We start from the raw sequence: 18,946 nt of genomic DNA on the forward strand, positions 1-18,946 counted from the left end.
ATATGAAGTTCGCACTTCATATTTCTGAGAGGCAGGTTGAGGTTTCCAGGGTTAGAGTAGTGCATACGTTTTCATATGCTGAGGCAGTGAAGAAAGAGGAGGAAGATGGGTCAAGGGGAGGGATCCTGAGAGGAGTGGTGTGAGTAGTAGATCTGTATCAGTACAGAGGGATATGCCAATAAGTGATTTGTTTCAGTAAGATTGGATTTTTAGCATTAATAGCAATGGTTATCAACTGTACTGCAGGGATGGAATGTAAGTCACAGAAAATTGAGGTTGTGGTGGCAGCTGCAGAGTTATTGGGTGTGTGAGACTTGAAGTCAGAAGAGTTACAGGTTGTGTTAAGTGGTGGTGTTCCATCCCTTCAGGTTGTTGACCTGAGGTAGGACTAAATAGATTTAAGTAGTGGAGTAGGGTGGTGTGATTTTTATTTTATATTTGTGAGTCTAGTGTTAGATGGTAGGGTATTTGTTTATATAAAAAAAAATTCAAGCAAAGTATAAGGGGCTTGCTTGGTGGTGGTGGTAATGCATATGGATGCCAACCGCCGTTAAACCTCATCGAAGAAGAAGATGAACGCGATTCCTGTTTCCCTCCAACACAGTAGGTGGCGTGCTCACCAGTATGTCTGGTTAATCCAAGATGGCTGCGCCCTGATAATTAGTTACAACGTGAAGGTTCTTCTGCTTTGGACATTGAATAACGGATAGGTATGGTACAAATTACAATTTGTTACTTACATTGAAGTGTCTGCTAGCTACGTTTTTTCTATTTCGTCATCTCTAATGTGTAGATTTATTTCGCTAGCTTGTTTCAATCGTGCGATTGCTAGCTAACGTTATTTCCTATTCCGCAAAGTAGCAAGCACAAGCTGACACTAACTTGCGAAGGGTAACGTTATTAACTAAATGTTGTATGAGTGTCTGCAATAATGCTCAAATCAGTATTTCCCACGTTATTCATCTTCCTTTTGTTGCAGGCTTTGGTTTTTCCATTTATGTTTTGATGTTGGACTTTAGCACATAGGGCCCACTGATCTGTGTCACCTCGTTGACATCTTGTTAGTGGGAAGGTCTTTCTCTCCCTATTTGATTTATAGAAAAACATTCATTTGTCTGCCCTGTCTTTCGTTTTGATTAACTTTTTGGTTTGCTTCCCATCTTTAAGTTTGGTGTGGGCTTTAATTTTGTTTGTTAGTAGGCACATTTAGTGGGCGCTCATGGCGGGTGTCTTATTAGGTTCCCGTTGTTACAGAGGTTTAAAAAAACAGTTTCAGGTTGGATATTCGCCTGTAGTTTTCCTTACGTCCACCAACAGCAGCTAGGGACCGTCAACATTGTGACAAATCACATTTTCAAATTTCAATAGTTATTTAACCAATACTCCTAAAACTTTCACAACTGGTTCTAGCTAACCCGATGGCATAGACACACATTGCACACTTATTTTTTGTCAGTTTGCATCTCGCACTATTTTAAATTGATTAATTTACATGTTTTTATTCCAATAGGTCATGTGACCTCGCCTTCTATATTGCACACCCTTTAGTTAGTCCATTTTCATCAAGATTTTACATGAATTTTTTACAATGTAACATTTCAATAGCTCCTTGGTCATGTGACCTAGAGACTTCAAACAAGGTTCAGAATGTCCACTTAGTGGGCCTACACATTGCTCATCCTTTGGTTAGGCAATTTTCATCTCACACATTTTTACATGAATTTTTCCAAATGTAAAATTTCAATAGTCCCTTGGTCATGTGACCTACTGACTTCAAACATGTTGCAGAATGTACCCGTCTATATTGCACACACTTGTTTGTGTACTGTAAAATCACATGGTTTAACATACATTTTTCATAGTTTTAAATTTCAATAGCTCCTTGGTCATGTCAATTACACACCTAAGAAGCGTTCAGTGTATATACACCCATATTGCATAACCTCTATGTCTCTTCTATATTGTTGTACATTAAAATTAGTTTGACAATTAGGGGGTTCAGTCCAGTGTTTACCCTTTCCTTTAATATTTATCTATAATAATTGGTAGTTCTTAGTTCTTATTTTCCCTGTTTTTTTATTTTTCCACAGTATTTAACAGCGGTACACAATTGGAGACAGACAGATATTATCTCTTTTCGTTGTTAATATCAACCATAAAGGGAAAAGTACAAGAGTCATGCTATTAATTGTCCAAAGCAGGGATGGAGAGTGAGTCAGTAAGGTCGGCTGCAGTGGGTTTGCTGGTCAATACATATACTGAACATGTAACCACAGTAATGGTGGCCAGTAAATCAATGAAAAAAATGGAATATTGACAAATTAAACTAATTGTAGACCTTTAATCTTTTCCAACATGTCAACAGACACTTAACTTCAAATAAGAATGAAACATTTCACAGTGTTAACTTTCCCTTTATCCCTGGTTGATGTACATTTCAGAGCCTCTTCAGTGTGGATGGGGTATAGCATACATTTTCAACAACAAAGGACTGCACTTCCAGTTTGTGTTCTTTACTTTGTTGAACTATTTTGTCTTCATTCCTTGTTACAGCACATGAAACCAACGTTGGCGTGCATAACATTCAATCTAAAACTAAACAAAGCGTAACACTTCATAAATAATATCAAATATCAATGTAGTCTGACAAATGACGAATTAGCCATCCATTGTGTTATATCATAAATTACATACCAGACATATTTAGTATATCCTCAGCCATTTCTTTTCGCAGTTGCGCCATGTGTTTTTGAAGATTCCATATCAATTTGGGAGGGGATGTTGGAGAAGTTCTGTGCGACTTCCTTGGCCATCTACACCAAAAAAATAAAATAGAGTTTTGACCTAATTGTCACATAACAGCTAACCATTCATTATTGCAAATGTAACTATCAAACCTGCATTACAAAGACCCCCCAGCTGAAGGTGTCCTGCTGCATGGTGTGAGTTATTTCCCCTCCTTTACACTTTATGTCCACCCAGTCGTCTTTTCCATGGCAGGATCTTCTCATTTCGAAGTATTCTCTTTTTTGTGTAAAAATAATGGAATTCTGATTAGTTATAGGCAAATGAATACACAAGCCAAATTTGTATGCTGTTTTCCTTATCACTATAATCTAGTAGTAATTTATTAGTAGAGGTAATTTCCTTTATGCCCCATTCTACACACACACAGCCTAAATTATAGGCACTGAACCATTTACAGGACAATAATAAAAGTAGCATATAGGATCCAACCCTATCACAGAGTGAATAAATGTAGAGTGTTTGTAGACTTTAAGAAAAAAATATTAAGTGACAGTTTCATCAGTACGTGCTTAAAGAAAGTTATATCACAAAGATGACAGTGCCCACCAAATCTATGACAATAGAGATTGAATTGATTGAAAATGTCAGCTATTTGCAATAGCAATTTATGATATATGCAGTTGAGGAATATTCCATGTACCAACACTAAATGTAGGACGGACATAAGACATTCCCACATGAAGGATTTTTTTTTTCTTTTTTTTTCTTTTTTTTCTCACCTTTATTCAACCAGGTAAGCCAGTTGAGAACAAGTTCTCATTTACAACTGCGACCTGGCCAAGATAAAGCAAAGCAGTGTGACACAAACAACAACACAGAGTTACACATGGAATAAACAAACGTAGGACAGTCAATAACACAATACAAAAGTCTATATACAGTGTGTGCAAATGAAGTAAGATTAGGGAGGTAAGGCAATAAATAGGCCGTAGTGGCGAAATAATTACAATTTCGCAAATAAACACTGAGTGATACATGTGCAGAAGATATACTGCGGTGCAAAGGAGCAAAAAAAGTTTTAAAAATATATATATTCAGTGCCTTGCAAAAGTATTCGTCCCCCTTGAACTTTGCGACCTTTTGCCACATTTCAGGCTTCAAACATAAAGATATAAAACTGTATTTTTTTGTGAAGAATCAACAACAAGTGGGACACAATCATGAAGTGGAACGACATTTATTGGATATTTCAAACTTTTTTAACAAATCAAAAACTGAAAAATTGGGCGTGCAAAATTATTCAGCCCCCTTAAGTTAATACTTTGTAGCGCCACCTTTTGCTGCGATTACAGCTGTAAGTCGCTTGGGGTATGTTTCTATCAGTTTTGCACATCGAGAGACTGAATTTTTTTCCCATTCCTCCTTGCAAAACAGCTCGAGCTCAGTGAGGTTGGATGGAGAGCATTTGTGAACAGCAGTTTTCAGTTCTTTCCACAGATTCTCGATTGGATTCAGGTCTGGACTTTGACTTGGCCATTCTAACACCTGGATATGTTTATTTTTGAACCATTCCATTGTAGATTTTGCTTTATGTTTTGGATCATTGTCTTGTTGGAAGACAAATCTCCGTCCCAGTCTCAGGTCTTTTGCAGACTCCATCAGGTTTTCTTCCAGAATGGTCCTGTATTTGGCTCCATCCATCTTCCCATCAATTTTAACCATCTTCCCTGTCCCTGCTGAAGAAAAGCAGGCCCAAACCATGATGCTGCCACCACCATGTTTGACAGTGGGATGGTGTGTTCAGCTGTGTTGCTTTTATGCCAAACATAACGTTTTGCATTGTTGCCAAAAAGTTCAATTTTGGTTTCATCTGACCAGAGCACCTTCTTCCACATGTTTGGTGTGTCTCCCAGGTGGCTTGTGGCAAACTTTAAACGACACTTTTTATGGATATCTTTAAGAAATGGCTTTCTTCTTGCCACTCTTCCATAAAGGCCAGATTTGTGCAATATACGACTGATTTGTTGTCCTATGGACAGAGTCTCCCACCTCAGCTGTAGATCTCTGCAGTTCATTCAGAGTGATCATGGGCCTCTTGGCTGCATCTCTGATCAGTCTTCTCCTTGTATGAGCTGAAAGTTTAGAGGGATGGCCAGGTCTTGGTAGATTTGCAGTGGTCTGATACTCCTTCCATTTCAATATTATCGCTTGCACAGTGCTCCTTGGGATGTTTAAAGCTTGGGAAATCTTTTTGCATCCAAATCCGGCTTTAAACTTCTTCACAACAGTATCACGGACCTGCCTGGTGTGTTCCTTGTTCTTCATGATGCTCTCTGCACTTTTAACGGACCTCTGAGACTATCACAGTGCAGGTGCATTTATACGGAGACTTGATTACACACAGGTGGATTGTATTTATCATCATTAGTCATTTAGGTCAACATTGGATCATTCAGAGATCCTCACTGAACTTCTGGAGAGAGTTTGCTGCACTGAAAGTAAAGGGGCTGAATAATTTTGCACGCCCAATTTTTCAGTTTTTGATTTGTTAAAAAAGTTTGAAATATCCAATAAATGTCGTTCCACCGCATGATTGTGTCCCACTTGTTGTTGATTCTTCACAAAAAAAATACAGTTTTATATCTTTATGTTTGAAGCCTGAAATGTGGCAAAAGGTTGCAAAGTTCAAGGGGGCCGAATACTTTCGCAAGGCACTGTGTATATATATACACAGACACACACACACACACACACACAGTGGGGCAAAAAAGTATTTAATCAGCCACCAATTGTGCAAGTTCTCCCACTTAAAAATATGAGAGAGGCCTGTAATGTTCATCATAGGTACACTTCAACTATGACAGACAAAATGAGAAAAAAATCACATTGTAGGATTTTTAATGAATTTATTTGCAAATTATGGTGGAAAATAAGTATTTGGTCAACTACAAGCATGATTTCTGGCTCTCACAGACCTGTAACTTCTTCTTTAAGAGGCTCCTCTGTCCTCCATTCGTTACCTGTATTAATGGCACCTGTTTGAACTTGTTATCAATATAAAAGACACCTGTCCACAACCTCAAACAGTCACACTCCAAACTCCACTATGGCCAAGACCAAAGAGCTGTCAAAGGACGCCAGAAACAAAATTGTAGACCTGCATCAGGCTGGGAAGACTGAATCTGCATTAGGTAAGCAGCTTGGTTTGAAGAAATCAACTGTGGGAGAAATTATTAGGACATGGAAGACATACAAGACCACTGATAATCTCCCTGGATCTGGGGCTCCACGCAAGATCTCACCCCGTGGCGTCAAAATGATCACAAGAACGGTGAGCAAAAATCCCAGAACCACACGGGGGGACCTAGTGAATGACCTGCAGAGAGCTGGGACCAAAATAACAAAGCCTACCATCAGCAAGAGCATTGAAGATAAAACGTGGCTGGGTCTTTCAGCATGACAATGATCCCAAACACACCACCCGAGCAACGAAGGAGTGGCTTCGTAAGAAGCATTGCCCAGCAACAGCCTCAAAACATCACTGCTCTAGAGGAGATCTGCATGGAGGAATGGGCACAAATACCAGCAACAGTGTGTGTGAACCTTGTGAAGACTTACAGAAAACGCTTGACCTCTGTCATTGCCAACAAAGGGTATATAACAACGTATTGAGATACACTTTTGTTATTGGCCAAATACTTATTTTCCACCATAATTTGCAAATAAATTCATAAAAAATCCTACAATGTGATTTTCTGGATTTTTTTTCTCATTTTCTCACATAGTTGAAGTGTACCTATGATAAATTACAGGCCTCTCTCATCTTTTTAAGTGGGAGAACTTGCACAATTGGTGGCTGACTAAATACTCTTTTGCCCCACTATATATACAGTGGGGAAAACAAGTATTTGATACACTGCCGATTTTGCAGGTTTTCCTACTTACAAAGCATGTAGAGGTCTGTAATTTTTATCATAGGTACACATCAACTGTGAGAGACGGAATCTACAAATAAAATGCAGAAAATCACACGGTATGATTTTTTAAGTAATTAATTTGCACCTCTGGTCGAACACCACATACAGCCATTTGCAGATCTTTCCAGTGTCCATGTAAAATATAGTTATTGCGAGGCTGGAATATTTGTTAACTTAAAAAAAAAAATTGAACACCCATGTGAAATGAAGGCCTGCGAAGCTTACAGATTTAAGTCTAATAGCATGATATGAAAGTAGACAAACTTAAAGGTGTGCAATATAGAAGGGTAGTCAGTGGACATTCTGGACCTTGTTTGAGTCAAGTAGGTCACATGACCAATGAGCTATTGAAATTCGAATGTAAAAAAAAGTTTGTACTTTGTTTACGCTCCCTAACTAATTAAACTAGGAATACACAATGCTGCTCACATTTCCACATGTTTATTAGCTTTGGAAAGCAAATTAATGTCCAAATCATGAAAATAATACCTGTGCAATGTTGTGCGCAATTTTCTTCAACATAATGGCACTTATTTGGAGTCTGTGGCTCAGGTGGTTTGAAAGCTATTGAGGTTTGAAAGCGCGAATATCTAACTTGAAATTGTCTTTACCTCGGTGTTGTTGTTGCTACTTTCAGTGGACACCCCCATGCGTGTCTTTCAGAATCACTCCTAACACCACCTGTTTCGTTTTGGTGGTTGTCAGTGACTCTTTGTTAGTTCCCCCTTCTATTTGAGCGACATATTTTTTCTTGCTGTGGAACATAACAGAATGAGTGCTCGTCTGGGATCTTGTTTCCTATGAGTATGGTAGTCGCTCTAATCGCCTATTCTGAAGCTCCAGATATTTGGGTATTCTACGACACTTTTGTGTTAGAATTCCTGTCACTGACATCCAACTAAAAGTATTTAGTCAGCCACCAATTGTGCAAGTTCTCCCACTTAAAGATGAGAGAGGCCTGTAATTTCCATCATAGGTACACTTCAACTATGACAGACAAAATGAGAAAAGAAATTCAGAAAATCACATTGTAGGATTTTTTAATGAATTTTTATTTGCTAATTATGGTGGAAAATAAGTATTTGGTCACCTACAAACAAGCAAGATTTCTGGCTCTCACAGACCTGTAACTTCTTCTTTAAGAGGCCTCTCATCTTTTTAAGTGGGAAAACTTGCACAATTGGTGGCTGACTAAATACTTTTTTTGCCCCACTGTAAAACGACCACAAACATAGCACCCAGTAGTTGTCCCTACACAAAAAGCAATCCAGAGATTCAGTCCATTTCTACAGTGCCCAAAGATAAAGATCCGCAGAAAACAGGTTTGTCATTACTGCCGTGAGAAAGGGCACACTGTCTCTGTGTACTAAATTGAAGCAGAAAAATTAGAAGGGGAAAAAGCTGTTAATTTTTGTGGGAGCACTCCAGCCCATTAAGTCTCTGGTTGGGATATCTCCTCAACAAGATTTTGGATCAATGTGATTTAGTGTTGTGTTGTCTCGCTTGTTGTGATGTGTGTTTTGTCCTATATTTATATTGTATTTATTTATTTTAATCCCAGGCCCCCGTAAATAAGTATTTGGTCTTAACTGAAAAGCCTAGTTAAATAAAGATATGCATGAACCCTTTGTTTCAGATGGCTTTGTGTGTTTGTAGAGTGGTGATGCTGTTAAGCAGCCAGTGAAGAAACTGAGAGACACTGGGGCAGCCCAGTCCTTCATTTTGCAGGGTGTTTTGCCTTAGTCTGACACTGCAGCAACTGGTTACAGTGTGTGGAGATGGGTTGCATGGAAGGTCCTTTGTATAATGTTGAAGACTGATTTTATTTCTGGTTCTGTTGTCGTTGGAGTGGGGCCTAGACTCCTGGTGAAGGGGGTCTCATTCATTTTGGGAAACAATTTGGCTGGAGGGAAGGTCGTGCCAAATCCTGTCATTTTGTAAGGAACCCAGATTAGAAGTACCTGATGGGTTATTAGAAAAATATTAGGGATGCACAATATATCGGTGAACATATCGAAATCGGATGATATTAGCTAAAAATGCCAACATCGCTATCGGCGAATGTCTAGTTTAAAGCCGATGTGCAAAACCGAGTGAAAGCTGACGTGCATACCTATATAACGTAACATGACGCCATGTAAAAATGTTCACTACACATGCAACGCAGCATTCCTAACTTAGCCCACAATGTCTGCTGTGTGGATCGAGCAGTCATTTGAAAGAGTAAAAACACATTTCAGCGAGACAACTCAAAGGCGAAATCCATTAAAGCCAGGATAATGGAAAGCTAGCAACACCAGCAGTTGCAGTCGAACAACCTGAATATGCCAAAAATGCTGGGCCAATTGTGCGCTGCCCTATGGGACTCCTGATTTTGCTAAACCTCCTGAGTTGACCTCTCCTTTGAAAAACCCAAATGTGAGTGAGTTTGTAGGACCGCTGAAGGAAGAGGGTCCTCACAGTTGATACTTAGATGTCTAGAAAGCAGCTGATTGCAGAACAAAGATGTTTCCCTCTCCCCTCTTTGCTGAGATGCGTCCAGAGGAGGAGTTTGATGAAGTTCATGTAGGTTACTTTGACAGAGATGGTGTTCTAATGAGGAAATTACGTTCTCTCGCCACTTCTGGGCAAGACGATTGGCCCAGTGTATCTTAAATTGTTATAGTTATGCTTCGACAAGAGATACTGAGGTTTGGTCATGATGGTAGTCTGGCAGGCCATCTTGGGGTCAACAAGATGTATGGACCGGATCTTGCATAACTTCTTCTGGTCTGAAATAGGATGTTGTGGCTTACTGTAAAACCTGTTTGTGAACCAAGCTGTACTGGTTGCACCTTTGCAGCCTATTCCTGCTTTTGATGAACCTTTCAGCAGGTTTATGTTGGCTTGTGTTGGTCCTTTGCCCAAAGCAAGCAGTGGTAACCAGTTGCTTTGGACTATCATGTGCGCTATCACTAATTTCCCTGAAGCCATTCTACTGAGGAAAATCCCTAGTGGAAAGTTACTATGGATATTACAGGCGTTTTGACCTTGAAATCAGGCATGTCTGTGTTAAGGACAATTTGGTTGTTATAGAAGAGTACGTGAGTTTTAGGCAGCAAGAAAAGTGGGGGGTGGGGGCCTGTTTTGTCTTGTATTTAGTTGTTGAAATCCACTAGATGCCATTTTTATATTGAAGGCAACGCGTTTAAGTAGTGACGCATTTAAGTTGGCTATGTTGTGCAATGGAAGTTGTTGTTTTCTGTTGGTGATGAGAACTTGTCCAACAAAAATATAGAATATATGTTTGTCTTAAGGGGGAAGGTGTTACAGGCTTTGGTTTTTCCATTTATGACTTGATTACATAAGGCGCACCGATTCATGTCACCTCTTTTGTCAGTGTGCTGGTTGCCATCTCGTTAGTGGGAAGGTGTTTCACCAGTGCTGACCCAGGTGTGGAGGATCAACACCTTTTATTTGGCACTCCCTATTTGATTTTCTAGAAAAACTTTCCTTTGTCTGATCTTCCCTGTTTTTTGTTTGTTTTTGCTACACATGTTGGTTTGCTTCCTGTCTTTAAGTTTGGTGTGGGTTTTAATTTTGTTTGCCTGTTCTTGGGAAAATGTAGTGGGCACTCATGGTGGGTGTCTTTTCGGTTCCAGTTGATGTTGCTAGTGAACTTTCCGTGGACAACCCATAGTGTCTTTTAGGTTCCAGTTGTTGTTGTTGCTAGTGAACTTTCCGTGGACAACCCATAGTGTCTTTTCAGATCCTCTCCTAAAAGCCTACCTATTTCATTTTGGTTGTTGTCAGTGACTTGATTAGTACCCCCTTCTGTTTGAGCAACATTATTTGTTTTTCTTGCTGGGGAACGTAACACTATGGTTGGTGTCTTGTGCAGTCCATGGAATTGCAGGACCACAGTGTTTCAGTTGACAGTGGTCCACAAATGCATTGGTGAGTAGCTAGCTATCCCATTCATAGACGCTAGCTACCTAACATGCTGACCAGGCTGCCAGCGTTGCGTGGGCGAGCGTTGCACAATAAATGTACACGTTTTGTTCTGTCATTTCATCCAAACTGCTTGCGCGTCAACGGGCGACTGCTTATACACTTGGTTCTATTTTAGAAGCTTGACGCGATTGAAAGATGAATGAGGTCCAAACTCAATCCAGTTCTTCTTCAATGAGGATTAATGTCAGTTGCTGTCCAATAAATGTTGCATTACCTTCAACTAGACAGAGGTATCTTACACTTTGCATGGAAAAAGGGAGGGGGGAAAATAAACAAATACCCTACACTCATTATAAACACACCACCCTATTCCACACTACTCCACAATTTAAATCTATTTAGTCCTACCTCAGGCCAACGGCCTGGAAGGACGGGACACCACCACTCAACACACCCTGTAACTCTTCTGAAGTCAAATCTTGTACACCCAAATACTTCTATGCAGCTGCCACCACAACCTCTATTTTCTGCGGTACAGTTGAGAACCGTTGCTGTGAATGCTAAAAGCCAATCTTACACAAGCATATATCACTCACTCATTGCCATATCTCTCTGTACTGGCACAGATCTACTACTCATACGAATCCTCTCAGGATCCCTCCCCTTGACCCAACTTCCTATACTTTCTTCATTGCCTCAGTATACGACACCCTCTGCACTACTGACCCTGTTATTAAACCTCTCGCACCGGACATTTCTGATCCCCAGCCACACATACTGCTTCTTTCCCCCAATACTACACATTCCTTTGTCTCATGCCCTTCTGCACACTTCTCACACCTAGGAACTTCCCTCCTACACTCTGCAGCCACATGCCATAAGCTTGACACCTGTAACAATGTAATGGATTTGGGACGAAAGCTTGTACGGGACAACTGAAATATCCTAACATCACTTTGTCAGGCAAAGACTCAACATCAAAACTCAAAAGAACAGACAATGACTCTTCTGTTTCACAACTCATGCCACCCTTTCTGCGTCGCAACAAAAGACAAGCATCACAAACACTGGGCATCTTTCGTTTCTGTTGGTCTACTTTCACATTTACTGGCACCCTTTTGAGAGCAAAACGCAATTATCACAAGACCACTTTCGGTTACCTTCACTGATTCCACAGCACCCAACTCTGTTTTCACCCACCCTGAAACACCATTAGGGATCAGCAAAAGGCAGGAGTCCGTTTTCTCGAAAAATGTCAATCCTACCGTCACAGACTACGAGAACTTCACCACACCTGCCACCGCTGTTAGTTTACCCTCATTCATTTCCATTTCACCTCCAAATCCACGGAAGAAAAATAGATTAATTAACAAGGATAAATTAATCAATGAACTAACTAAAAACTAATGACGTTTTCCCTTTTATCGGTGGATTAGTTGTCGGAGTAGAGAACAAACGATTTTGTATGACTCAATGGGTAAAAATCCAGCAAAAAAAAAAGGAACATGCATTTCAGGTAAAATAACAACCCAACATTTACCTTTGGCATTTGGAAATTGCTCCCAAGGATGAACCAGACTTGTGGAGGTCTACTATTGTTTTTCTGAGATCTTGGCTGATTTATTTTGATTTTCCCATGATGTCGAGCAAAGAGGCACTGAGTTTGACGGTAGGCCTTGAAATACATCCAAAGGTACACCTCCAATTGACTCAAATGATGTCGAGTAGCATATCAGAAGCTTCTAAAGCCATGACATCATTTTATGGAATTTCCCGAGCTGTTTAACTTAAGGTATAGGGGGCAGCATTTTCACTTTTGGATAAATTGCGTGCCCAATTTCAAATTCCTGCTACTCATGCCAAGAATATAAGATATGCATATTATTCATATATTTGGATGTAAAACACTCTTTCTAAACAGTTTCTAAAACTGTTTGAATCATGTCTGTGAGTATAACAGAATTTATGTAGCAGGCAAAACCCCGAGGACTAACCGTTCAGATTTTTTTTTTTAGATCTCTGTCTGTTCACTGAGTTCTCATTGGCAAACAATATTTCTTAGGAACTTGTTTTCAGTTCCTACTGCTTCCACTGGATGTCACCAGTCTTTGGAATTTGTTTGAGGTTATTCATTTGTGCAATGAAGAAGTAGGGCCACCTAGGAACTGCGTAACACTGTTAAGAGTTGCGCAAGACTTGAAAAGTAGCTTGGTTTGTTGTCTTCCTGTATTGCACACAGATAGACCCGTCTTCAATTTGATCGATTATTAACGTTTAAAAATACTGAAAGTTGTATTACAAGAGTAGTTTGAAATATTTTTCCAAAGTTTATAGGCAACTTTTGAAATATTTTGTAGTGACGTTGCGCATTTTGGAAGCTGTTTTTTTTTCTGGATCAAACGGGTCAAATAAATTGACATTTTGGATATATATGGAAGGAATTAATGGAACAAAAGGACCAATTGTTATGTTTCTGGGACATATGGGAGTGCTAACAAAAGAAGCTTGTCAAAGGTAAGGCATGTTTTATATTTTATTTCTTCGTTTTGTGTAGCGCCTGCAGGGTTGAAATATGCTACTCTCTTTGTTTACTGTTGTGCTATCATCAGATAATAGCTTCTTATGCTTTCTGCTTTTTTTTTGAAAAGCCTTTTTAAAATCTGACATGTTGGCTGGATTCACAATGAGTGTAGCTTTAATTTAGTATCTTATGTGTGATTTAATGAAAGTTAGATTTTTATATCAATTTATTTGAATTTGCCGCGCTGCATTTTCCCTGGTTTTTGGCCAGTTGGGATGCAAGCGTCCCCTATACCATAAGAATTTAAAGGCACAGTAAACTTCTGACCCACTTGAATTGTGATACAGTGAGTTAGGAGTGAAATAATCTGTCTGTAAACAATTGTTGGAAAAATTACTTGTGTCATCACAAAGTAGATGTCTAAACCAACTTACAGAAACTGCAGTTGAAAAACGAGTTTTAATGACTCCAACCTAAGTGTATGTAAACTTCCGACTTCAACTGTAGGTGCTCATTGGTGTGTCTAGAACGGTACTTATTGTTAATGATGTTCATAGTGGAGAGAAAAGACTCACAACTGTATGTGTAGCCAAACATGGTCAAGGTGTGTAGTGCTACTTTGTTTTCCCTGGTCTCACCAGCCTGCAGACAGAAAGTGTCATGATCAGTTAGTTGAAAGTGCTCTCTCTGCAACATTTGCTTGCAGATCAATCAGTTCCATCTGTAGAGATCCAGCATGTGCCCACTTGAAGGTCTGTGTCACCTCCTTTTGAAAATCCCCTGACATCTGTGATGAGGAATGGATTCTCAAGTAGAAGAAGGAGCTGTTGTCCAAGGCTGAAGCTGTCAAAGCCATTTTTCTGAAGTTTCCAATCAGTGTATCTATGAAGTCAACATGAGGAGAAACATCTCTCTCACCCTGAATCTGTTCCTGCACTTTTGGGGAGTGTGCACAGTCTCCTTGTTTTCTCTGGAAGGAGCTGACTGATGTCATCAAATCACAAACGGAATTGTTCTTGCCCTATAGTTTCACGTTGAGCTCATTAAGGTGTGATGTCTACCAAAAAATCAACATCAATTTTGCTCTCGTCTTGCAAAAAAAGTTGAAACTGTTGTCTTCTGACTCCTGAGCTGTACTACGAAAGCTGTTATTTATTTTCGAATGGACCACAATGTTCCAACACCCTGCCTTTACTGAGCCATCTTACGTTGTTGTGCAGCAGTACTTCATTTGCCTCAACTTCTTTCAGGAATTTTCTCAGCAGGTGATGTTGATGAGGTTAATGAGTTTCATCACTGTATTCATCACTTCAGCATACTCTTCTGACATATTGGTGAACAGGACAGACTGAATGATGCAGTGGTAAGCTGTGAGATCAGGGTTGTCCTCTTTCAGCTGTGCCACAGCTCCTCTCTCCCTGTCATGGCAGGGGCCCCGTCTGAGGTGATAGAGATCACCTGTTTTAGATCTATCCCCCTCTTTCTCAGCATCTCCTGTATGGCCATGTAGATGTCCTTTCCTCTTGTGTGTCTTGAGTGGAGTTACACCTAACAGATCTTCACATAATTCCTCCTCCTCTATGTGGTAAGATCTAATATACACCAGAAGCTGGTCATTATCACTCACATCAGTAGATTCATCAACAGCTAATGCTCTTTTAAATAATTATAGGCCAATCTCAAATAGAGGTCGACCGATTATGATTTTTCAACGCCGATATCGATTATTGGAGGACCAAAAAAGCCGATACCGATTTAATCAGCCGATTTTAAACATTTCTTTTTTTTTAAAGTAATAATAATAAATAATAATGATAATTAAAAAATAAATAAAAAAATGCTTTTGTAATAATGACAATTACAACAATACTGAATTAACACTTATTTTAACTTAATATAATACATCAATAAAATCAATTTAGCCTCAAGTAGATAATGAAACATGTTCAATTTGTTTTTTTATCATGCATAAACAAAGTGTTGTAGAAGAACGTAGAAGTGCAATATGTGCTATGTAAGAAAGCTAACGTTTCAGTTCCAAGCTCAGAACATGAGAACATATGAAAGCTGGTGGTTCCTTTTAACATGAGTCTTCAATATTCCCAGGTAGGAAGTTTTAGGTTGTAGTTATTATAGGACTATTTCCCTCTATACCATTTGTATTTCATTAACCTTTGACTGTTGGATGTTCTTATAGGCACTTTAGTATTGCCAGTGTAACAGTATAGCTTCCGTCCCTCTCCTCGCTCCTCCCTGGGCTCGAACCAGCAACACAACGACAACAGCCACCACATCAAAGCGTTACCCATGCAGAGCAAGGGGAACAACCACCCCAAGGCTCCGAGCGAGTGAAGTTTGAAATGCTATTAGTGCGCGCTAACTAGCCAGCCATTTCACTTCGGTCACACCAGCCTCATCTCGGGGGTTGATAGGCTTGAAGTCATAAAAAGCGCAATGCTTGACGCACAATGAAGAGCTGCTGGCAAAACGCACGAAAGTGCTGTTTGAATGAATGTTTATGCGCCTGCTTCTGCCTACCACCGCTCAGTCAGATACTTAGATACTCTTATGTTCAGTCATATATGCAACATAGTACACGACACGCTAGATATGCAACACAGGACATGCTAGATAACATCTAGTAATATCATCAACCATGTGTAGTTAACTAGTGATTATGATTGATTGTTTTTTATAAGATAAGTTTAATGCTAGCTAGCAACTTACCTTGGCTTGCTGCATTTGCGTAACAGGAAGTCTCCTTGTGGAGTGCAACGAGAGAGAGGCAGGTCGTTATTGCGTTGGACTAGTTAACTGTAAGGTTGCAAGATTGGTTCCCCGGGGTAACAAGGTGAAAATCTGTCTTTCTGCCCCTGAACAAACTCACTGTTCCTAGGCCGTCATTGAAAATAAGAATGTGTTCTTAACTGACTTGCCTAGTTAAATAAAGGTGTAAAAATAAATTAATAATCGGCAAATCGGCGCCCAAAAATACCGATTTCCGATTGTTATGTAAACTTGAATTCGGCCCTAATTAATTGGCCATTCCGATTAATCGGGCGACCTCTAATCTCAAAGCTGTCACCCTGGTGAAATTACTTGAAACCCTTGAGTGAACAGCTAAAATAGTTTTTATTTACTAACTATCTTATCAATGGACCAATCGGGCTTCAAGAAGAAGCATAGCACAATTACAGCAGCCATGAAGGTTTAAATTATATCACTGAAGCCCTTGACAAAAAACAGCACTGTCTCACTTTTTATTGATCTCTCTAAGGCTTTTGATACAGTTGATCATGCAATACTAAGCCAGAGATTGTCGAGTGTAGGTCTTTCAGAGCATGCAGTTGCATGGTTTGCTAACTGTCTGATAGAACTCAGTGCACTGAATTTGATGGGCTTATGTCTGTTAAATTGTCTGTCTTTAATGGAGTGCCCCAAGGCTCTGTACTTGGTCCTCTCTTATTCACTATTTATATAAATGATTTAGACAAAAATGTCCAAAATGCGCAACTTCATTTTTATGCTGATGATACTGTTATTTACTGTTGTGCCTCGTCTCTTACAAAAGCTTTCCAGAACTTGCAAACTGATTTTTTATACTGTTCAACATACCTTGTGTCAATTGAAGCTTATCCTCAATACTGACTAAACTAATGGTGTTTTCTAAAGAAAGAAATAGACCTCTGAACCTTTCACCTATTACTACCTGTCAGGGCAAGGAGATTGAGGTTGTAACCTCATAAATATCTTGGGATTTTAATTGATGACGGCCTCTCTTTTAAATTGCATATAAACAACTTACAAAAAAATTGAGGCTGAAATGTGGATTTTATTTTAGGAATAAGGCCTGTTTTTCTTTTGAAGCCAGAAGGAGGCTAGTAATCAGCTACATTTATGCCTTTACTAGACTATGGGGATATTTTATATATGAATGCTTCCGCTCAGTGTTTGAGATCAATTGACACCCTTTACCATGGCATTTTGAGATTTATTTTAAACTGCAAAACTCTTACGCACCATTGCACTTTGTATACCAGGGTTGGCTGGCCTTCTCTAGTCACTCGTAGGCTCAGGCACTGGTATACTTTTATTTACAAAGCCATTTTGGGTTTACTACCTTTTAATTTGGGCATTTTTATTGTTCAGAAATGTGGTAGGTACTCTCTTCGTTCGCTGGACTTTATCCTGCTAACTGTTCCAAATGTCCGAAGTGAATTTGGAACAAGGGCTTTTATGTACTCTGCGCCATCGTCTTGGAACGCCTTACAAAATACTTTTACACTGGAAGAACTTGTCCCGATTGGTATTTTTAAATCACTGATGAATGATCTTGAGACTGATTCCCTGACCTGTCAATGTTTTTAATGAGCTGTTTTTAATTTTGTTACACTCTTGTGAATTCTGTGGGTTTTTACTAGATTACGTGTAGTTTTCATGTTGTTTGTCTGTCATTTTTATGACTTGGTGCTGCCTATCTTGCCCAGGACGCTCTTGAAAAAGAGATTTTTAAATCTAAATGAGCCCTTCCTGGTTAAATAAAGGTTCAATAAAAAAAATGCTATGCATGGTGCCCCCCAAATAGCTTCATCAAGCTGTGTTAATACATCCTCTGCTAGTATTTCACTCTTTCTTGCTGCTGATGTACGTGACATTGGGATTTGCTTGATCTTTTCACACTGCTCGTCTTTTGGTTTACCGTCAAGTAAAGTTTCAGCAACAGCATTCATGCACTCCATCCCCACTCCCCCATCATTAAATTGCTCTTGGTGTTGACCCAAAATCCAAGCTATTTTTAGTGAACATTAATTTGCATGTTGTTGGGCAGTGAATGCATGGAAGAGGACTCTGGTGGACCGATCATACTGGGCTTTGAGTTTGTTTATTTTATATGCCCTCACCTCAGACTGCTGTGGATATGTTTGCTCAACAGATCTGCTTTGTCTCGTAGTGGCGCTTAACATTGGCACTTTTTATTACAGCCACGGCCTCTGAACATATCAGGCAGAGTGGTTTGACACTCGCTGCAGGAATGATAACGGCATATTTGTCTGTCCACCCTGAAAGCTTGACTTTTCTGACTTTTGCGCATGCCATTCTATAATTTCTCTCGATTTTGCTTCTCTCGCTGTCTCGCTCTCTAACATAACTCTCCTAACATGCATTGTAAAAGCTTTGATTGGCTTTGTTTTGGGAAGTGATTTAAATAAGGCACGTGATTTGAACAACACACAGTAGTATGGAGCGCTGTCTGGGACCTTCCCAGCTGCGCTGAGCCAGCGCAGTATGTGACATTGGAAAAAAGGGTTGCTTCATCAATATTTAATTGAACAATTATTTATGAGTAATGTGTCGAGGTCCGGACCCGGACCGAGGCCCACCAATTGTGCACCTCTGTCCTAGGACAAATTGGCAAGCAATAGCATGCTAGCTAAATGTCAATTAATTTGTGTTTTGATGAGTTATATAAACCCTGAATTGATAATGCTATGTATTAGCCATTGAGAGGCTTTGAAGCCACCAGTCAGCCATATTGGCATTTATTTTTACAGTATTTCAATTAAATATTTCAATGACAAAATGACATGTATGTATTTTTGTTGTGGGCACTGTAACATTAGTATAAACTGTTTTTTTGTTTTGTTTAGTTTCCATAATCTAGTTTAAATATATGCATTAAGATGTCTAATGGAATAAATGTATCAAAAGCAGATGTACACTTTAATAAATGCATTTCTATAGCTTCCAAAATAACTTTTTACAATTG

General features: G+C 39.4%; 1 protein-coding gene across 1 annotated transcript in view; it reads left to right on the forward strand.

Moving 5' to 3' along the window:
• Positions 1 to 566: 566 nt before the first annotated feature.
• mrpl11 (mitochondrial ribosomal protein L11) overlaps positions 567 to 18,946 on the forward strand; it is a 61,900-nt gene continuing 43,520 nt past the window's right edge. Inside the window, exon 1 of the mRNA XM_021561147.2 lies at positions 567 to 710. The gene's annotated coding sequence lies outside the window, so the exon portion shown is untranslated. The remainder of the gene's footprint in view (positions 711 to 18,946) is intronic.

Source organism: Oncorhynchus mykiss, chromosome 14 (assembly GCF_013265735.2).
Source record: "Oncorhynchus mykiss isolate Arlee chromosome 14, USDA_OmykA_1.1, whole genome shotgun sequence".
NCBI lineage: Eukaryota > Metazoa > Chordata > Actinopteri > Salmoniformes > Salmonidae > Oncorhynchus > Oncorhynchus mykiss.